At 38.0% G+C, this 24040-nt stretch overlaps 1 protein-coding gene across 1 annotated transcript in view; it reads right to left on the bottom strand.

Moving 5' to 3' along the window:
* Positions 1–1463: 1463 nt before the first annotated feature.
* LOC126100529 (WASH complex subunit 2) overlaps positions 1464–24040 on the bottom strand; it is a 235777-nt gene continuing 213200 nt past the window's right edge. Inside the window, exon 17 of the mRNA XM_049911143.1 lies at positions 1464–4114. The gene's annotated coding sequence lies outside the window, so the exon portion shown is untranslated. The remainder of the gene's footprint in view (positions 4115–24040) is intronic.

Here is a 24040-nt window from a genome sequence, read left to right as displayed (position 1 = left end):
AGTAAATCATCTCCGGAAACAAGTCTTTGGGAAAGAAATGAACTAGTCAACAGAAATAAGCCAGTTGAAGAAAGAGTAATAGCAGAAACCAAATATACAACTGAATTCCTAAAATCAACATTACAATTTAAGTAGAAAGTGTATCATAATTATGGTTTTGATTTTAATCATTTATGTTGTATCTTCTGACAGAAACCCTACAAAGGTCATAATTAAAGTGCATAAAAATACTTGGAACAACTAGTGGCACTACATACCGCAAAAATTCTAAAGCTGAGGAACTGCTTCATGGAGTCATACACACCCAGCAAGAGACCACTCAAGAGTATTTCCACCTATATAAGTGGCTACATCTTGAGGACATTAATCCAGTGGATGCTGACCAACATTTCACTGTTTTCTAATTTTATATACTGAAAGAAAAGATATTATCTGGAAGTATGCAGAGTATTTTACCTCATCCGTGCCTATTAAAGCATCCACTCTCCATCATGAATTCCTGTCAAACAATGTCTAACATAATAATCAAAAAATTTGTATCAAACACATAAAACACCTCAGATCCAACTGCAATAAACTAACTGATGATATAAACACTTTACTTTGTAAAAACATTTTCACAATTATTTATGTACATCATTATTACAACATACATATATTTACATAGGTACAGCAGTTATTTAGGGGACTGTAACATTGTGAGGGATACACCAATCCTCGAACTTCCATATAAAAATTGGAACAGGTACTTATTCATATACCAGCACAGACTGACACTTCTCATTCTGCAAAATAACACTGAACTACAAATACAATTTAAAGGAAATCACAAATAGACCCCTTTAACTTTTAAATAGTTGTGACAGAATATCTCTGCAAAACATAGTAAATGCAAGGTATATCTATTAGGTTGTAGGGTAGGGGATAGATGTCCTCTCTCTCTCTCTCTACCTACCTACCTACCTACCTACCTACCTACTTATCTATCTATCTATCTATCTCTAAATCAAAAAATCTTTGGTCCTCAGTTTTATTTACTTCACTGCAACTATTAGGCCAGTTATGATCTTCATTTTTATTTTCATGCAGCTAACAGTGAACACATCCTCATGATAATTCAGTAACAGTATGCTGCAAATACAGACAAATCAATAACAGTTATTGTTAGTGAAGGAAATTCACTGGCTTCTTTTTCTTTTTTTTCCAACTTAACCATCTAGGGATTTGGCTCTAGCAATGTATGGAAAATAAAAACAGCCAAAGTTTGTATGGCCAGACAGAGATTTAAACCCCACTCTTCTCTTCCTCAAGGCTAGTCCAGTAGCTTACTCGTTCAGTTTGTAGTTTTGGAGGGGAGGGGGGAGGTGCAGAAGAAAAGGATGAGGGGGAGGGAGAGGGGGAGAGGGGGGAGGGAGAGAGGGGGAGAGAGGGGGGAGGGAGATAGGGGGAAGGGGGGGGAGGGAGAGAGAGAGAGAGAGAGAGAGAGAGAGAGAGAGGAGCTATTCTTGACAATGTGCAGGAGTGGAAAGAAGTAGTTGCAACATGTTTATGTTGTTACAGATTTCAACACAAAGCACAACATCTTTTAATGCAAAATATCATGGTCTGAAAACCGATATATTAATCGTCACTGCTTAAAAACACAAGATTTTTTATGAAGATATAAAAACAAATGCAAGAACATGACTAAGTCTGTGAGCTGATAAACTGTAAAGAATTACACAAAATGCAAAAAAATCCAATAATTAATTAAATAAACAATTGTAACTCAATCTAACACAAGCAACACTTCATAAGCTGCAGATAAAGCACATATCTGAGTGACTATGCCACATGTTTTCAAGATGATCTCCTGTAATTACAAGTTAAATATTGGTGAAACCAATGGGAGAAAATTCAATGTTTATCCCTAGTACAGAGCTATGAAATAAACTTAAAACTTATTCAAGACTGCAGCTTTCAACTAACAAAATCAAAGAATAATTCACATATCTCAGTAACCTGTGGCGAGTGGGCATAGTTCATAAAATATCAAAGTTTCTAGGCAACACTGGTGGCCTGAAGTGTATATTCTCCCAGTGACAATCAGACTTTTTCTGTAATGTTAGATAATTTGTAGATTGCGATGGATTAATTCTTCCAAGAGTGATAGAACAACTTTACATTCCACAGAAGTATTGTTGCAGTTGAGGACCATTGGCTTCATCATGGAAACAAAAGTATGTTTTTGAAATTATGATATCATAACTATCTTTTAAAGTTATTGTATCTTTAAGGTCCTGGGTCACACATAAACTAGCAACAAAAGATGGTCACCAACTACATACATATTCTTGGGAGGTGCAATAATATCCTCTTGTCACAATAATAATACTGCCAGCAATAGTCTGATGGAAACAATGGAGCTATTCTTCTTCAGAACCTTGGTATCAAACCTACCTACATAGTTAAATAACTGAAAATAAAAGACATTGTAGGAATAATCTGTAATCATCTGAAGGAAAAAATGCCCACAAAATATGATCAGGACATGCTCAAGATATTCTGAAAGAAAACATACCATTATAACAACAACTAAAGGTGAGATGTAAATAAGAAATGATGGAACAGATACTGAACTGAATTAATCAGACAAAATAAACATAGAGCTACCCTCAAAGTTTTAGCAGTTGTGAAACAGATCCCACATTATCAAACCTATGAGTTGTGTGACACTGATTGAAAGATGTTTTTGAGCAAGTATTTAGTTTTTGAGCAGGTGTTTAATCGAAGAAACAAAAGTGAAAATGACAAGAGCCAATATATCTACTGACAATTCACAAGGCATAGTGGATGCTGATGCAACAGCTCATATAAGTTTTACATAAAATAAAATAAAATAAAATAAATGAGATGGTATTAGTTACGGAATAAATAAAACGCAGAGATGAACTCTTCTGTATGGAAGGTAGTACTAATATTAAGTTTCTCAACATGCAAATACTAACCTAAAAAAATAACTGGCCATAATATTGAAAATGCAATCCTATGAAATAATACAGCAAATAAAAATCAACAAAAAGAAAATAATCTAAAAAGTTAGCAACAAGAAACAAACCTGACGAAGTAATACATATGGAATCACCAATTCACACTTCTAAGGAGAACAATTCTTATGATACATTTGTTTGTGTGACCACAATAACAATTCTTACTGTGGCTCAGATTTAAATATAACTTAGTCACTTCAAACTTTATAAATAGATAGATATTTTTAAAGATGGTTATAGTGTCTTTTGAATACCAAGCAAATATTGTTCTTCACCATATACAAGACAGATGAATCTGAACATAAAGGTATATTGTACTTATGCTTCAGGATGACAATCGTATTAATAGTAAGTTGCTAACAATAACACTTAATACTGTCAGTAATTAACTAAATCCATAATATCTAAATATCTATTTTCAAGATATATCATATACTGACCATTCTTTCACATTCCAGTCATAATTTCAAATAATGGTTGACTCGAAAGTATTTGACATGTTTTTCTCACTTTCTACGGTTACATAAACAATTAATTACTTTCCTTTGAACACACAAACCGACTTCAACTATAACTCACAGTACAACAACAATAACAACAACAACAACAACAATAATAATAATAATAATAACAACAATAATAATAAACCATTTTCCACCAGTCCAGCAAATACAAATATGGACATTAACTTCCTTTGTATCTCAAGTAATGGTCAAATTTACCAAAATTTTAGGCACAATTTTATGGGAACAACATAAAAATGTTGTTATGTTTTACTTTCTTTTAGATAAATCTAAAAAACAGGATGCATGAGTATTTCAGCATTATCTCAGCACACTAGCTTATCTAATCATCCACGAGTTACAACAACTGCTTAGCAAATGGTTCACTGCATACACAAATATATAGTACAATTTTAGCACCGAACACAGACAACTTGGCAACAACATGTTCACACAATCATTGACCATGGAAGAATTGTGAAAAAGCTACAAAACATTAACATCTGTTCAGTTAAATGATTGTTTATAAGGCAACTACTTTTGCACAGCATCTGCTTCCACTGCCGATGGCAACACGTTCACCTAGACAAACAACAGGACATTCAATAAATCATGGGAAGAAAAACATTAAGATTTTCAGCATAACATTATCATAAGTAAGGCAACAGTTAGTAAAATTTTAAGAAATTAGAACAGCTGCATGCAACTGCTTGTAGTTTTCAGTTATAAATTTACGAAGAAGGATTCTAAAACTTGAATGTGTTGTTCAAGGATGTTAACTGAATATTGGACCGATGTGTGGTTTACAGACATGTAATGCTACAAAGACTTAACTAGTTTTCAAACTACCATTTTTTTTTTCTAGACCGTGTATACTGCAATACTACTGAACTGTGAATTTCTTTCATAACAAAAATTGATTGCAACCACTTAGTCTGTTCCTAATTGACTGCTTCAGACTCAAGGCTCTTTCTCTGTCACATAAATTTTTATGCAGTAAATGGTTATTCTGATGTAAGATAACAAACAAATTTCACTACTACATACAGCACATTGAAATCATACATCTCTCTGCATATTGATCTTTTTATTTGTATCTGATTTATCAGTTTTCTTCATATGTTTCAAGTTTTAGTATTTAGTTTCTCTTTTACAAGTGACACCCAACATTACTATTATGTACTGGAAGTCTGAACCATCTCTTATTCACAGTGACATATAGGTTCTGCAGGGGATAACTCCCACGAAATAATCCTGCAAAACATGATATGAGAGCACTGCACAACTTTCTTTAAAAAGCCTTTTGCAATAATAGGAGTATCACAGTTAGTATACTAGGAGGAAATTTCTCAATAAAGGTAATTTGTTTCAGCCAAATCATTATATTCTAATACATTTATTAATAATGGTTGATTAAAATGCTGATACAAATAAATCAGTAACTTACAAGATAACATGTCTTGGAAAAATCAAAGTCCAGGTTTGCAATCTATGTTTAAAATCCAGTCTATTAACATGCATATGAACAACATTCTGTCTAGTTTTGATTTCAAAAGATTTGTTGTGATTTTCTTTTTTGTATGTTTTTAGCCCTTCTATGTCCTTGCAAACCAAGTTCAGTGATATACTGTAAACATGATTTTGCGCGCAAATAAAAGTGGCACTCTCTGAAGATTCTTGAATACTATTTTGACCCATTCAATTGCAGAAATATTCATTTAATCCACAAGCCATCATAATAAAGAATCCACATTAGCTGAAGGCGAGCTGTTGTGTACATTCATTAGCAGAGTGCTTCTGATCATTCAGTTCTATTAAATAGTGTAGTATAATGGCAACACTAACTGATCAAGTGGAAGTGGAGTAATATGTCTTTGTATTGCACTGAACCATAACAAACAAACATCACACATTTATAAATTTTAAATCCCCTCCTACATATAATGAAACCATGGATCTGTAACCTTGGAAAAACTGCCACACAGTAAGTATAAGCAAATCCATGGGCGTTTGGGATTTTAGAATGTACGATGGGATTGTCTTCTACAAATAAAACAACAAAATATAGGTAATAGATCTCAATACACAGTCTCATGCACAACCATGAAAGATATCCAAACACACGTAACTCCAGCTGCAGTTCATTTACAAGGAATATGTTCCTTCACTTTCAACAAGTTAAAACTGGGCAGCTGAATTCAGATGTGACACTTCTCATTGATATGATTTACATAAATTACATCCCACAACTGCAACCACAAATGAAAACATCTGAAAATTGCACAATATGCTATTACACCATCAAAAATTAAAGATGTATGAAATAGCTAAAAACACAAGTATATCAAGAAATGCCAATGGCACAGGTCTTTTTAAGTTGTATGCTGCATTTGCTGAATGTTGAAGAAAAATGTGAAAACTGTACTAGGTTTGTTTTAATCAGCAAACCAAGATCATGGACAGAGGCTAGTGGTCTTTGTAAAGGGTAAGAACACAAACTGGTAAATAGTTTTGAAGACAAGGTGGATGAAAAAATACTTGAAATGATGTATGGACTTTAATAATAATAATAATAATAATAATAATAATAATAATAAGCCATATTTCACAAGGGTAACAAGTGGTGCTTTGGTTACTCGGGAAACTGAGAATGTTGGAACATAAGATCTATTTCATTCTAACTTCCACCTTCTCCAACTTCTGAAGTAGTTTGTGGCTCGCGTATGTTTTGAGTCCAAAGAAGTAGCTCCAGACCACCTCGAATTAGGCTTCATGAACTATGTGTACTCGTGGGATTCAAGGACAAAGTTCACTGAGCCATAAAACATCACTTATTTGCATAATCAGGGAGGTTGTAAGGGTTAAGCTATTATATGGACTAACTAAGCAAAAGGTTTTCATTAAATACACATGTTTAATTTCACACATGTTTAAATGGTAGTTGCAGGTGAACAGGGAAACAATCTTCCTGGATTTCTGAAAGGCATTCGACACTAGATCACACTGTTGATTGTTAACCAACATACAACCACATGGATTTCATCGACAAATATGACAAACTCAAAGCATTTTTGAGCTGTAAGAACTGATACATTATTCTGGATGGTGAATGTTCAACAGAAACAAAAATAACATTGAGTGAGCCATAATGAAATGTTACAGGACTGCTCACATGTTTCCAGCACACAAAAAAATGTATTGGGTGGGGTCAGCATGCAAACTACATATGCCTTATTTGCAAAGTATATGAGATATCATGAATATAAACATGCAGATCCACTAATTCTCCATGGTTTTGAGGAAATTTTGCTTTATGTTCACAATGGAAAACTTAAAAAGAAAAACATTGCAGAGCCATAAATGCAGACTTTCATGGCCAGGGTTTACAGTCTTAGTGGCATTGGTTTTTTGGGAATTAGACTTATCTATGGAAAACATTTCTGTCAGCTTGAAACTATATGTGCAAAGGATGTTCAAAAAGTTTTGCAAAGTCATCTCTATTTCTTTTATTTTTTGCAGGAGGAGAATGAAATTTTTTGTGAACATACTTAGAACATTTAGCTATAAGTTGGTATATAAAAGTATTTTCCTTTATTTACAGGTGAGCCATAATGGACTGTGAAGTATATGTCAGGTTGCGTCAACAGTCGGTGATGGAGTTCCTCTTCAAGATCAGCGATGACTCTGCCACATCGGTTCACAGGAAGTTGCTCCCTGTTTATGGGGAGGAAACAGCGGATCATAGTAGTATCCAGCAGTGGTTGCAGAGGTTTAAAGAAGGTGATTTCACTCTACTGGACAATCCATAATGTGGTAGATCATCGACGGCAGTGAGTGATGTGAATAAAGGAGACAATTGATCAAATTATCCAAAATGACAGATGTGTGATGACACGACAGCTTGTTTTTTGTCATTGGGTAGTGTGGTATCACTGGTACAGTCACTAGGGTACAGAAAAATCTGTGCAAGTTGGGTGCCTAGATTATTGAAAAGAGAAATGAAAACAATGAGGAAGAATGTGTGCAAGGGTCTCATGAAGACCTTTACTGAGGATTGGAAACAGTGTTTTGATGGCGTCATTACCCAGGACGAAATCTGGTTGGTTTTGTCCGAATCTGAGAACAAAACCCAATCCATGGAGTGGTGTCATCTGGGTTCCGATCAGAAGAAGAAACCAAGACTTTCAAGAATAGCAGGCTGAAACGTGATGGCCTCCTTCTTCTGGGATCAGAGTGGTGTCATGTTCATTGACTTTTTGGAACCTGGCTCCACAATTAGCCGGGACCGTTACTGTTTGTCATTGGACAAGCTACAACGTGCCATCAAGACCCACAGATTCACTGTCAGCTCATCAGACTACACCATGACAATGCCAACCCCCATACGGCCCTTATGATGCAGGAGAAAATCAGGAAAATTGGTTGGAAAATTGTTCCTCATCCTCCCTACAGTCCGGACTTAGCTCTGTCTGAGTTTTACCTCTTTGGTCATGTGAAGGCCCACCTGTGCAGTGAAACCTTTGATAATGAGAAAGACCTTATTTCCTGTGTCAAGTGATGGTGTAAAAGTCAATCCCCAGAATTTTGCCAAAGGGCATTTACATCATGGAAAGAACAGTGGGCTCGATGTGTCACAGCTGATGTAGGCTACATTGAGTCAGCACAGTGTATAGCTAAATGTTCCACGTGTGTTCACAAAAAATTTCATTCTCCTCCTGCAAAAAAATAAAAAAAATTAGAGACAACGGTGCAAAACTTTTTGAACGCCCTTTGTACATCAAGTAATGGCTCTAACTGTACATCTATCTGCATATTTTAAAGCATTAACCAATGTTTTACCCCAACCTTTAGTTATTATCCCTGCTTTGGAAAATTTGCTCATTGAATCACTCCTTCCATTCTCTTCTCCTCTTTTTCCCTGACTCTCCCTCTGCCTCCAGCCTTTCAGCCCTATCACTGAATCTCAGCCAAAATTGTTATTCATGTATAATTTTACCACTGTAGTCAGCATAATTATTGTACTTAATGTTTGCAACATATCAGTGATTATATAAACAAGTATGAAATTTAAGCTATATAAACTTGACAGAATCAGATTTATATACAACCTGAAATACACTCCTGGAAATTGAAATAAGAACACCGTGAATTCATTGTCCCAGGAAGGGGAAACTTTATTGACACATTCCTGGGGTCAGATACATCACATGATCACACTGACAGAACCACAGGCACATAGACACAGGCAACAGAGCATGCACAATGTCGGCACTAGTACAGTGTATATCCACCTTTCGCAGCAATGCAGGCTGCTATTCTCCAAAGGAGACGATCGTAGAGATGCTGGATGTAGTCCTGTGGAACGGCTTGCCATGCCAATTCCGCCTGGCGCCTCAGTTGGACCAGCGTTCGTGCTGGACGTGCAGACCGCGTGAGACGACGCTTCATCCAGTCCCAAACATGCTCAATGGGGGACAGATCCGGAGATCTTGCTGGCCAGGGTAGTTGACTTACACCTTCTAGAGCACGTTGGGTGGCACGGGATACATGCGGACGTGCATTGTCCTGTTGGAACAGCAAGTTCCCTTGCCGGTCTAGGAATGGTAGAACGATGGGTTCGATGACGGTTTGGATGTACCGTGCACTATTCAGTGTCCCCTCGACGATCACCAGTGGTGTACGGCCAGTGTAGGAGATCGCTCCCCACACCATGATGCCGGATGTTGGCCCTGTGTGCCTCGGTCGTATGCAGTCCTGATTGTGGCGCTCACCTGCACGGCACCAAACACGCATACGACCATCATTGACACCAAGGCAGAAGCGACTCTCATCGCTGAAGACGACACGTCTCCATTCGTCCCTCCATTCACACCTGTCGCGACACCACTGGAGGCGGGCTGCACGATGTTGGGGCGTGAGCGGAAGACGGCCTAACGGTGTGCGGGACCGTAGCCCAGCTTCATGGAGACGGTTGCGAATGGTCCTCGCCGATACCCCAGGAGCAACAGTGTCCCTAATTTGCTGGGAAGTGGCGGTGCGGTCCCCTACGGCACTGCGTAGGATCCTACGGTCTTGGCGTGCATCTGTGCGTCGCTGCGGTCCGGTCCCAGGTTGACGGGTACGTGCACCTTCCGCCGACCACTGGCGACAACATCGATGTACTGTGGAGACCTCACGCCCCACGTGTTGAGCAATTCGGCGGTACGTCCACCCGGCCTCCCGCATGCCCACTATACGCCCTCGCTCAAAGTCCGTCAACTGCACATACGGTTCACGTCCACGCTGTTGCGGCATGCTACCAGTGTTAAAGACTGCGATGGAGCTCCGTATGCCACGGCAAACTGGCTGACACTGACGGCGGCGGTGCACAAATACTGCGCAGCTAGCGCCATTCGACGGCCAACACCGCGGTTCCTGGTGTGTCCGCTGTGCCGTGCGTGTGATCATTGCTTGTACAGCCCTCTCGCAGTGTCCGGAGCAAGTATGGTGGGTCTGACACACCGGTGTCAATGTGTTCTTTTTTCCATTTCCAGGAGTGTATTTATTCCAATGCATGTATTCAACACCTGACAACAAAGAGCTCCAAAATCCTTTAAAACTTATTCTGTATTAAGGCTATGATTTATATTCTTTGTACTTTGTGATAATGTTTCTCTTTTGCTACATGATACTTGCACCTAATAGTTTCCATACATGATACTTGCACCTAATAGTTTCCAAACACTATCTTTGTTTACAAAATACGACAGTATACATGTGATGTGTTATGACAATGAAAGGAACATGTAACCACTAAATGTATTCTATTTTACTTATTTTATTTGTGTAGTAAGATATATGTTAGGTTTTTTTTTGTTTTGTCAAAAAAGAACCCCAAAACCGTATTCTAAATGTGTTTTGTTTCTCCACTAGACAGTGCCACAAGTTCTTCCAGAAACTGTAACACAACGCACACGTACGTCATACTAACAAATGTAAATCCACCTGATGATGGAGGTTCAAAACCTCTGAAACAAGTTGTGGAGATAAATATATAGTGATTGGTAACAATGAACTTCTTGTCTCATTTGATGTCAAATATTTCTGGCTGACATTCGTATCCTGCTGCGGAGACTACCTCACAGGCAATGTAGATGTATGTAGTTGATATTCTACAATAAAGTGCTTTAAAATGTGAATCAATGTACTACAGCACAATTCCCAAAAAATGATGTCTTTTACATAATATTTCTTTATTCCTCAATTACAATAAACAGTGTCTGGAATGTAATATCTGTCACAAAAATACACTGTTATTTACACAAGTGTCGAGTGGGCCACATATGGTGTGCTTCTGCCACACACTGCAGCTGAGGCACCGTCTATTAACACAGTGGCTCAAGATGTCACAGCGTTAAGTGAACCACAAGCCATAACGACAACATGTCAATACACATTGTTTAAACAGAATGTTAATATTTTGACATGGTTCAGTGCACCATAATAGAAACAGGTGATTCCTGAAGAATGCTGACTCTGCTGTCACAGAAAAAAAAACAGTTAATGATATATTAAGCTCTGGAAAGTTCAGAATGGAATAAAAACAATATTGGAAAGGATGGATTGCTACTCACCACATGCAGGAGGCGGTAAGTCACAGACAGGCACAGTGATAAGGACTGCTAAATATTTAAGCATTTGGCCAACAGGCCTTTTTTTGTATTCATGATTTGTTGACTGAACTTTGTTGATATGAGGATAGAAGTGCTAAAACTTTTTTTTTTTTAAAGTTACCACAATACCGTCAAAATAAAAACTGAAGAGAACATTAAACTGAGACATATCAACCAGTAGTATTTGATCTAGGTAATATGAATCTGGAATCATATTGAGAATGAAGTGTTTTTGTCATGTGAAATGGATGCAACCTGAGTGAATTCCCATCCAGTACTTGGAAAGGAACGTGATATGAGGAAGACTAGTTGGATGCCCAAGAAAGAAGTGACTGGACCAAATTAAAGGAAACCTCAAAAGGAAACAAGAGACGTGGGATACTGTGGTGATGGAGAAGCACTTCCTGGCGGTGGTGGTGGTGGTGGTGGTGGTGGTGGTGGTGGTGGTGCTGCTGCTGCTGCTTCATCTAGTATTAAGAGTAGTAACAGTAGTAGTAGTAGTAGTAGTAGTAGTAGTAGTAGTAGTAGTAGCAGTAGCAGTTGTTGTTTTCAGTTCAAAGAATGGTTTGATGTAGCTTCCCAAACTAGTCTTTCCTATTATCATTATCTGCATCTATTCTTCGCAAACCACATTATGATACATGGCAGAGGGTATATTGTGTACCACGGAAGTGTGAAAACTTAGCTTCCAGAAACAAAGAACTTCCAGCTGGGTAATAAGTACTTGATGACTATCTGATCAGTTGATTCCATCTTTGAAAGAACAGTGGATTCAAGAGAGATGTTTTACAAGCAGTATTTTCTTGTTTTTGCTGATTTTTTCACTGTTTACAGGAAATTATTGTCACTGGACGATTGTAAGGAAATGTACAGCAACTTAAACAGCGTTTGCAACTGGTGTAGCAAATGGTAGCTGCTCTAAATATGGCTAAATGCTGCATAAAGTGCATAAAACATAGAAAGAACAAGATAACTCTGATTATATGATTACTGAGTGGCCAATTTCTGAAGCTTGTCACATCAAATTAATATCTTCAGCTAAAACAGCAATTCAATAAAAAAAGGGGGAGGTAAAATTATCTTCAATCCAAATGTTTGTTGGAAGACTGGCGTTACTAGACTTGGCTCCTACAAATGGAGACGGTGGTATGCCCTTTCATTCTGCTGACTCTCAAACTGACTCATCCAGTCACTTACAGCTACAGTCTGACTGGGACTCTGCATCATGGTGCAACCCTGTATTTTCCACATAGAGAAATCATAGCCAGGTGTGAGAGAATTGACAAGTTACACAAAAATTTCTAGGACTGACTGGCATTTGAAAACCAGACCTTTAAAAATGAAGTCTTACATGTACCCACTGAGCTACTGAGTTGCAGTAACATCAAATAGGAAAAACACATGAAATTAGAAGCAGGAAAAATGAATTGAACACTTTGATTTTAATAATAACATCCTGTTGTGTCTGCACTTGGATCATACAATCATCTTGACACAATGTTTCAGTGCTCCGTCTGAACAGGTGAAGAGCTGTTCCCAAAATTTTGCCGCAACTGACTACAGTCATTAACAGTGGCCTTTTTATACATCTGAGAGAACCAAGAACACCTGTGAGAGGAATCTTTGGTGTTGGCCTGTAACACAAAGTGATGGGACAGAACGCAAGCGGTACAAGCTGATAGAAGCAATGAATCCTTATAGATTATGTGCCTCTACCACCTGAGTCCAAGACTGTTCTTTGTGATGTAAGACAAAACATAATTCCACATTTACTTAAGGATAGGTCTTTTAACCATTTACAATATTATCCATGCCAACTTCAGTCTACAACAGTACTTTAAGACAAAGTCCTAGTAGTAACACAGGGAAGCAACTATCTGTGTCCCTGAGTTAGACAGTGCTCTGTCACTGCAGATTCCTCATTTTGAAGTAACCGTGTGTGGCAGTGATATTCAACACATCTGTCATGAAAGTGCCTATGGCTGCAACCTCCAGTTGTCTGTGAGTAAACCAAATGTGCTCCCTTAATAGAGCAAAACTAGCACCTTCACTCTTTCCACTCCAATGGCGAGTGGCACTTCACACTGAGAATTTTGTTTTCCACTTCAATGTCGAGCCTCATTTGATATGATTTTTGTAGCTCTCACATGCTCCATTCTCAAATGCACCAATGCAGCAAAGTACTGTCATCTAGGGTAACTCTGTATCGAACTATAGCAATTGTGTTGCAAGAAAAATAATTATCATGTTCAAGGTATTAGGCATGAAATGGCTAGTTCTATGTGCACAGTCCTTCCTCAGGAAGAGATTGTACAGCTTTTAGAGGACATACTAAGTGAAAATGAGAATAACAAAGATTTGTGGCGATGACAGTGACTATTTGAAAACAATTCAAATGAAATAATGACGATAATAATCCACCCTGATGAGTGCTTCAAAAAATATCACACACTGAAAAGTTTTACATTTTATAATGCTTATGTAAATACGTATATTTGGAAGAAAATGCACTTTTGTTTTAATGTATACCCGAACTGTTGGTCAGGGACCTCATTGTTTACAAAAAGGAACTTTAGCAATTCTTTATGATGCGCTCGCCACCCAACAGCAGCGAAATAAACAAAAATGCACAGACACACCCAGTGTCTGTATTAACGTGTGCAAAGGGCTAATACTATTGACCATTTTGGTACTACTATAATCAAAAAATCTTGCACATTTAGATATATTATCTTCATTATGGCACCTCAGGAAAAAATTTAGGACACTCAGCAGTTTCCCCTTCTCCTTATGAAGTTTATCCAACTTCCATAGAAGTTCAACCATCTCTTCCCTGAAGATTGCACAATGAGCCTGTAACAATAATGTACCTATAATAATTTTTTTCTTTATGAATTTAGATAAATTTGTCTTTCTGAATTTATGTAAAGTAATATAAATAATGTTTTGAATTTCTTTTTCTTTTCGTGTCATGTTAAAGAAAACTGTAAACAACTTTTGAAATGAATGTTATTATTTATGTTAAATTTCAAGCAATTTGATAACCAAAGGGAAATGTATGTTAAAACTATTGTAAAATGTGAAAATTGTAATTTAAACACTTGGTCCATACGTAGGTAATGCATTAGAATATGTGTAGTAGAAAACCTGTGGTGAATACCCTACCTGTAGGGGAGCGGGAAAAGGTGGATGCAGGCGAGCGCGGGAAAACGCACACTGGCGCGGTTCGGCACAACGGGCTCAGTATAACAGTCGGAGTTGGGCATCGGTCAGAGGAACATGTACTGTACCGAGGAGGCTATCTAGGAAAAGTGGATTCCATTGAGCCTCGGATGAGCCGATTCCGACGACTACTTGGCATGGCTATATCCTTAGGCACAAAATTGGAAAGATTACGACGCTAAGAAGAAGGAAAGTGCCGATACTGTGAGAGCCTTAGCCGTGCTTGTATGTGTGCTGTGCTGCCCGCTATCTCGCTGCCCGCCATCCGCCGCACCGACTTGTACAGGTCAAACATTTATTTAATCTTTAGAAGTGTAGCTGTGTGGACCAGTGTCGAAACTGTTTTGACTGTTCAATAATAACGTGACTTTTACCAGAATTGCCTTAGCCGTTACTTATCCTTATCACTGACCTAGATAGGGTCCTTACCACATATTGTGCAACCCGAGTATCCTGAATTGAAAGTTTACAGTTAGTACTAAATTATCTGCAGACCAATTTATGCTATAAAGACGTTTAAGGTTAGGTGTGCAAATGTAAATGTTAGTAAAGAACAACAGTGTGGTTAAATTGAAAGATAAATTTTGAATCGAGCTAGCAATGTTATTTAACTGATTTGTGACTGAAATAATGATAACTAATTAATTCAAAAAATAACACAAAAGAATAGTTATCCACAGATTGATAATTTTGAGTGTTAATTTACCTCTAGGACTTACTAGTTTCAGTATAACGACTATAACAGTTTCAGGGGCCCCCCCTTCTCTTGCCCATTCTTGCACATTTTGAAGTGTACTGATCAGATTTGAACAGCAAATTTAAGTTCTATTTTAAACCAAAGTGTATTAGTGCTTTTTCCAAATTTAATAGTGACATTGTATGTGTATTTTCAAAATTGCTAATTCTAGGGTAATCTTTGCCCGATTTCAGTCTGATCTATATACAAAATGCAGTTCGTAGTAATCATTGCTGTGTGGTGTTGTGTATTTTTAGCTTGTCCAAATTAGTACAAAGGAAGAAAACTTTACTTCAGTAGATTCTTTCTGGTTCCAAACTTTGTCATATAACGCTACATTACTACGCGTTGTTATGTTTGTACGTGTACTCACTTGTACAAGGAAAAACTCACTCAATGCCTAATTAGGCTGGCGACCGTATTATTAATCATTGGTAGTATCTACTGTGTGTGCTTCTTGTCCGTGCGAACGCGTAACTGTACTTTACATTTGCTTGACGCATCACTGTAGTTACTGACTGGACATAAGTCTGAATTGCTTCCATTAGGTACACGCGGTCAAATTATGTACTAAAATCCTTGGTTACAAGGTGAAGCCCGTGAACTTATTACAGTACAGGCTTTATAGAGTTAACGCACGTCCGACAGGGCGGTAGTGTTACAAGTGGCTTCCCGGTGACAGGACATCCAGTTGTTGTCGGTTACAAATTAACGTAAAGACCGAACAGTGGATGTTCAGGGGCACGAATAGCAATAAAGTTTAGCAAATTAAACTGCAGTGTGAGTCAAGTATAATAGTGTGGTGTAATTGGCATTTAATATGGACAGGAACGTAGACAGGGTAGATGTGCCGAACGAAATGGAGAATACGGCTAGCAGTAGCAGGAGTTTACGCGGCCAGATAACAGATGGCGTTAGCGGAAGACAATTGGCGTACATACAATACCATGAACACGTCAATGAACAGATTGAAATATCGAGATCGTCTCGAACACAGCAAGGGACAAAACAGGAAGTAGAGGGTGACTGTGTAGATGATAGTGGGTACGTGAACGAATCCACTGACATACTTGATTCAACGCAGATAAAGAAAGAACCGAAAGAAAATTTTGAAGTAGGATCGGAAAACACAGATTCCGTAGAACAAAATAGTGTGAAAATTTTAAGCATGAACGACTTATTTGAACAATTAACCAAACAAATTGCCGGGCAGAATGAGCAACTTCAAAAACAAGTCGGTAATCAGGTTAATCAGCTTAAAACACACGTTGACGAGCAGCTCAAAACACAGAATGAGCAGCTAAAAACACACGTTGATCAAATTAAAACACAGGTCAAAGATCAAGAAATTAAAATTAGTAAACAAATAGAACAGGTAGAACAAAAAGTGGGAAATTTAAGTTCTGTGGTAAATAACATGAAATTTGAAATTGACACCATTAACAAAAATATGGATACTATGCAGGAGGAAATTGGTAACATTAACAGTAGATTCGATGTTGAAATTCTCAACATCCAAGAGAAAGTAGAACCTCTGGTTGAAAACAAGGTAGACGAAAAAGTTTTCGGTCTTAAAACTGAGATCGTAAACGAATGTCAACACGGAATATCACAATTGAAAAAGGTAGTTTCGGACACTGGAAGAGATTTAGGTGAAATAGTAACCGGATGTATTCAAAATTGTGAACAAAATACTACGGAAATTCAAGGCAGAATTTTCGATCTGGAGAGCAAAATAAAAGATAGGCCTGGTGTTGTCTGTAATGGCACACCAATTACGAAGCTATTAGAAGGCGAGGAACGTTTCGATCCAGCCAAGAAACATAACGGTTGGCATCCGTTAGATTTCATCAAAAATTGTGAGATAATATTTCCTGAGCACTTGTCTGATCAGGAAAAGATAAATGTAGTAATTAGCGCTTTAGCAGGTGACGCTAAGCGCTGGGGAATCAATTTGAATACCGAACGAATGACGTTCGAAGAATTTAGGCAAAAATTTACAGAAGAATATTGGTCTGAACAAAAGCAGGACCATTTATGGCGCGAGTTTATCATGGCCAAACAGCATGATAACAGGGGCAGGAATTCTTTGAAAGATTTCTGCGAGTATTGGTACCGAAAATTGACACACTTAAGAGGTAGAAGATCGGATTCAGAAATTATCTGGGAGCTATATAAAAAGCTTCCAGAAGATTCTAAGAGGTATGTAGGAAGCAACCATCGTAGCTTCCAAGCATTTCTGGAAAGGGTCGAAGACGAAGACCATTGGCGCGAAAGTCGAGCCAATTATCAAAATTTTGGTAACCGTAATAACCGACACAATGACGAACGAAATGACGGCGATGGATTTCGCGTCAATATAATACAGAGAGGACGAGGTAGAGGAAGAGGCAGGGGAAATTATTCAGGTCACGGTAGAGGGTATACCGCGCAAAATAATAACGACGCGGGAAACTAATTTCCGCGAACATTGCGGGCCAAACGGAAGCGGACAATACATACCGGCCCCGATTTAAGAAAAGATACCGGACCGACCGTAATGTAATGAAACAGGTTAGAGACAGGCGTGAAACGACGCAACGTGTTGTGGCGAGACAAGCGTCAGGTGCGAGCCAGCATGAGTCATATCGGCCGCACAGGGCGCTCCAGGTTAACAGGCGAGTGGAGCATCAGAGGGCAACGGCCCAGCCTAGCGGAACATCTGTTCAGAGAGAAGCCGCTAGCAATACGGCAGCAGTAGGTACGAACATAGCCGTAAGAGATAATGAAAATTTTACGAGTGATAATTCTGTGGCAAAGGAAACGATAAATGAGACTGTGAGTACACAGAGAGGTGCGGTTAGCAGTGTTTGCAATGAGGTAAAGGGCGATAATGAATTAGCAGAAGTAACTGATTGGCGTGTGCAGATCGATGATCTGTACAAGGGCCTAAAGCAATGTGAGTGGGAGGATTTTAAGAAGGAGTATGAGGCGAAGAAATTAATTAATAGAAAGGGAAATGATAGGGGCGTCAATAAAGTGACGTGGCCCAAATTTGAAGAGGGGAGAATAAATAGCGCCGCGCAAAGTACGCATGCTGCCGATAAGAGGAAGGTTAATGATAGGGAGGATTTGGAGGATGAAATCCTCAGCATTGACGAAGAAATAACTTCTGCTAACAATCCGCCAATAGTGCAAGCTGCTACCGAGAGGCACCGTGGAGAAGGGGCAGATGATTATCTGAAAGTAATTAAAGTCCACGAGGATTACACTGAATATGAAGTCACAGTAGAGGTAAATAAAGCCGATGAAGAGGCCGTTTTGCCAAAAGAGGAGATCGAATTAAAATCCAAGCCTGACGACAATACAGAGGAAGAACTTAGTGCCTGTCTCAGAAAAGCTTTTATGTTAGAACCTGAAAGCGATCCCGAATGGTCGGATTCCGACGATAGTTCAGATGATGAAACATACGCAAATACAGACAAAATTGACTATACTAACTTTCCCTATTGTGCAAAAGTAGCGTACTTAAACGAATCTGATGTGGAGGAAGAGAGTAGTGATGACTCTAGTGAAGATGTATTTTTAGGTGTAAAAGAAAGTGAATATACTTTTACTGAAAGAGGGTATGAGAAAATCAGTGAAATCAAAGGGGGTGCAGTTAAGTACGATATTGTACCTAACGATGACGAGATATCAAAACAAAATCCAGATGTTGAGACCGAACAAAGAAAGAAAGAGCCGCCTGACGACTCTGTGTTTATTTTGCGAAGAGTTCAAGTAAGCAAAGACTTTGAACTCCAGAGGCCTAAGAAGCCACCAGACTTAAGTGACTGTTTTATGAACTGTAAAAGACTGCCATGTTAATAAAGAGACGAGCAGGGGCAGGATACTGTATTTGTATATAATATTATTATTATGTATGAATTTATTGTTAATGTAACTCAGTGTTATCTAAAAGTGAATTATTGTTTTGTTGAATTAGAGCCTGGGGCAGATTTATATCGGAATTTGAGAATGTCATGAACACATTACATCATCATGAAACTACAGGGTTCCCACCGGAAGAAATTTTGTTAGGCAGAAGTAGTAAAAGTTTAATTGAAGAAAAATTAGAGTTTCCACCTTGTACAAGTTTGGGATTGAATCAAAAGAAAGAATTGGTAATAAAAAGGGCAAAGCAAAAAGCTGAATCTAGATCTAGAAGACACAATAAAAATCTAAAAGCTTCAAAATTTAAAATTGGAGATTATGTTCTTCTAAAAACCCACGAAAAATCTAGTGAACTAAACCATGAAATTTCAAAATTTAAATATATTTATAATGGACCATATATAATACAGAATATTCCACATGATAATGCTTACTACCTGATCTACCCAAAATCCAAAAGACCTTTAGGTGTAAGAAATATTGTGGACCTGAAACTGTATGTTCCCTAGGAATGAGTAACTATGCTATATCTTATGCTGAACCCAAGTTATTTGAAATGTAACTAATCTTTGTAAATGTTTGTATACCATTGAAAGTGTGCTAATGTAGTTATGCGAGTTTCAGATTACCAATTGTACTGTAACTGTAAAAATGTATGGAGGAAAGGACTGAAAAGAAAGGATAAATGCTTTCAGACAGATAAAAGATGGAACTGTCAAAACTGAAAATGGGCAGTGTATGAACCATAATATGAAGGACTGCCAAATACCAATGAGGGCAGATAAATAGTCGATGGAAAATTGTACGTGTGATCCAGGGGATGTGATAATATGAAGTGAAAAGGACTGCCCAAATCCGCATAATAGGCAGCAAATATGTGTGGATAATTTTCTGAAAATTTTGTGTGTGTGTTTTGTTTAGTAGGTTAAGAAATGGACTGCTATTCAAAGCAAGCAGCGACAAATTATCTTATAGTATATACGAAATATGTATTTGTTTTTGTAGTTAAATGTTTGTATTCCAGAATTTTAAATTATTTCTTTGAGAAATTTGGGAAAAAATGATTAAATTGCTATTTTAGTAATGTTATGATGGGATGTTGGACTGTGCAAAAAGGCACTTAAGTATATAACGAGAAATTGGTCTTGGTGTATTGAGAAAGTATAAACCTATATACAGTAAGTGGACGGAAATATGTAGTGTAAATCTTCTTGAACATTTACGTAAAGATTCAGAACCAGTGTATAATTGTTAAATTTAGTGTTCCCATAAAATTTGGACTTAAGAAAATTTTCTGGAAACAGGGGCATGTGTAACAATAATGTACCTATAATAATTTTTTTCTTTATGAATTTAGATAAATTTGTCTTTCTGAATTTATGTAAAGTAATATAAATAATGTTTTGAATTTCTTTTTCTTTTCGTGTCATGTTAAAGAAAACTGTAAACAACTTTTGAAATGAATGTTATTATTTATGTTAAATTTCAAGCAATTTGATAACCAAAGGGAAATGTATGTTAAAACTATTGTAAAATGTGAAAATTGTAATTTAAACACTTGGTCCATACGTAGGTAATGCATTAGAATATGTGTAGTAGAAAACCTGTGGTGAATACCCTACCTGTAGGGGAGCAGGAAAAGGTGGATGCAGGCGAGCGCGGGAAAACGCACACTGGCGCGGTTCGGCACAACGGGCTCAGTATAACAGTCGGAGTTGGGCATCGGTCAGAGGAACATGTACTGTACCGAGGAGGCTATCTAGGAAAAGTGGATTCCATTGAGCCTCGGATGAGCCGATTCCGACGACTACTTGGCATGGCTATATCCTTAGGCACAAAATTGGAAAGATTACGACGCTAAGAAGAAGGAAAGTGCCGATACTGTGAGAGCCTTAGCCGTGCTTGTATGTGTGCTGTGCTGCCCGCTATCTCGCTGCCCGCCATCCGCCGCACCGACTTGTACAGGTCAAACATTTATTTAATCTTTAGAAGTGTAGCTGTGTGGACCAGTGTCGAAACTGTTTTGACTGTTCAATAATAACGTGACTTTTACCAGAATTGCCTTAGCCGTTACTTATCCTTATCACTGACCTAGATAGGGTCCTTACCACATATTGTGCAACCCGAGTATCCTGAATTGAAAGTTTACAGTTAGTACTAAATTATCTGCAGACCAATTTATGCTATAAAGACGTTTAAGGTTAGGTGTGCAAATGTAAATGTTAGTAAAGAACAACAGTGTGGTTAAATTGAAAGATAAATTTTGAATCGAGCTAGCAATGTTATTTAACTGATTTGTGACTGAAATAATGATAACTAATTAATTCAAAAAATAACACAAAAGAATAGTTATCCACAGATTGATAATTTTGAGTGTTAATTTACCTCTAGGACTTACTAGTTTCAGTATAACGACTATAACAGTTTCAGGGGCCCCCCCTTCTCTTGCCCATTCTTGCACATTTTGAAGTGTACTGATCAGATTTGAACAGCAAATTTAAGTTCTATTTTAAACCAAAGTGTATTAGTGCTTTTTCCAAATTTAATAGTGACATTGTATGTGTATTTTCAAAATTGCTAATTCTAGGGTAATCTTTGCCCGATTTCAGTCTGATCTATATACAAAATGCAGTTCGTAGTAATCATTGCTGTGTGGTGTTGTGTATTTTTAGCTTGTCCAAATTAGTACAAAGGAAGAAAACTTTACTTCAGTAGATTCTTTCTGGTTCCAAACTTTGTCATATAACGCTACATTACTACGCGTTGTTATGTTTGTACGTGTACTCACTTGTACAAGGAAAAACTCACTCAATGCCTAATTAGGCTGGCGACCGTATTATTAATCATTGGTAGTATCTACTGTGTGTGCTTCTTGTCCGTGCGAACGCGTAACTGTACTTTACATTTGCTTGACGCATCACTGTAGTTACTGACTGGACATAAGTCTGAATTGCTTCCATTAGGTACACGCGGTCAAATTATGTACTAAAATCCTTGGTTACAAGGTGAAGCCCGTGAACTTATTACAGTACAGGCTTTATAGAGTTAACGCACGTCCCACAGGGCGGTAGTGTTACAAGCCTACTGAATGAATAAAATGGACGATGTGCTTCAAAAACTTCAATCTTTTGCTGCCATTCTGCTGAGATTACAAAGTTAAAAATTCTCAAAGATTAGTATAGTACTACTGCCTACAGGGAGTAATTTGGATGCCCCACCTGCAATTTGCAAAGTATCTAGTGTCTGTTCTTAACATTCACATCAGAAAATGGTTTTTTACCCAGAGATTGAAGTCCTTTACAACTTGGTCTCTCACATTTGCTTGTGAACTTCCATTTATTGTCTCTTTTTCACTCTGGTTCCTCTTGAAGAGTCCACGATCTGAATCAGTGAAAAACTAAATATAGAAATGACACTTCGCCACCATGTGCTGGTGTCAACTTATTAATTATTTAAAGCTAAGTATTTTGAACAAACTGACAAGAGTGGCTACGAGAAATCCATTATCCTCCACAGCCAGCAATTTATTTTGGAAGATTTTGAAGACAGGATGCTGAGGAAAGCTTTTTTAAAACCCTACCATTTCTGGAGGAACACTGGTGATACATTTAAGTATGGTGTGGCCTCATGGATTAGAGACTCTCAACCGATTCTTGGATTACAGTAATAGCATTCATTCACACCAAAATCATGTTCGCAATAGAAGTCTAAAGGAATGGAAGGCTTTCATTTCTGGACGTTCTGGTCTACTGGAAGGATGCTTGGACTCTGGGGCACAGTGTTTATAAAGCAATGAGTTGTCATCCACTCTATCAATTCACAGGAGTCCTGAAGATGTTGGCTAGGAGGGTACACACCACCTCAGAAGCAAAAATACTGAGAAATGGACTAGAACACTTTAAGCTTTTGTCTGAATAGAATTGTTACACTAACAGACAGAGCTGTTGCGATTTTGAGTTAGGACCTTCACCAGAAGCAGATATGTAGATTGGTTTCTTTCTATCTGTACGCTGGCAGCACATCCTCAAAGATAGGAAGAACTGGAAAAGCTGCAATATCAAAAGTGTGCTTCATGCACCAGCCGAGATTAGAGTTCTCCTTAGCTCAGTTAAAGATGATCTAGAACTGAGGAAATATAGTGTTCACACAATCGTTTAACATTGTGGGAAACATTTACTGGCCAGGCGGTTCACACCACTGACGACAGATGTGTTGCGCACCATCGCCATTAAACAGTTACTGTAACCTGAGAAATCTACAGTGGCAGAGAACATTCTAACAGAGGGACACAGAATGACATATGATAAGACAGATAGTTGTTCCTGCATCTGACTATTGGGACTGTATCTTGAAGTAGTAGATTTAAATTAGAGTGGCAGATCAATACAGACAAGGCTGTCCTTTAAGTAGAATGTGGAATCCTGTTTTATCCTGTATTAAAAAATACAATGGCCTTTGACTCTGGTGGCAGAGGCACATATTCCGTAGTGAATCATCACTTCTGCCAGCTTTTACCACTGGTGCTCTGTAGTACCTCCACTTTATGTTACAGACCAACACCAACAATCTCTCTTGCAAGTGCTACTGTTTCTCTGTGGGTATACAAAAATGACACCATTCATTGTGGGAATCAGTTCTGGTGAGATTAAGTAAATAGCATTCAAACCTCAGAATGGTGGCCAAATGGAACAATAAAGACACTGCCAAGATCATTGTATGATCCAGCTGCAACAATAGGAAGGTTTATGTAAGTACGCTTTGATATGTTGGGTGGGTTCTGGAAAAGTGTGTTCCATCTGTAAAGAAAACTGTGTACAACACAACAGTCTCACTCATATTACAATAATGAAGTGTTTGTGAAGCATGATAGCAGACACTGAAAAACTTTAGGGATCCACTGCTCAGATTGTAAGAAGTTGGTATACGTAATAACAAAGCGTAACAGACATTCAGGAACCAAAATGGGGAACCTATGGAAGTAAGGTA

The sequence above is a fragment of the Schistocerca cancellata genome, chromosome 9 (genome assembly GCF_023864275.1).
Source record: "Schistocerca cancellata isolate TAMUIC-IGC-003103 chromosome 9, iqSchCanc2.1, whole genome shotgun sequence".
In the NCBI taxonomy this organism is placed as follows: domain Eukaryota; kingdom Metazoa; phylum Arthropoda; class Insecta; order Orthoptera; family Acrididae; genus Schistocerca; species Schistocerca cancellata.
This window is presented reverse-complemented; position numbering and strand designations above follow the sequence as displayed.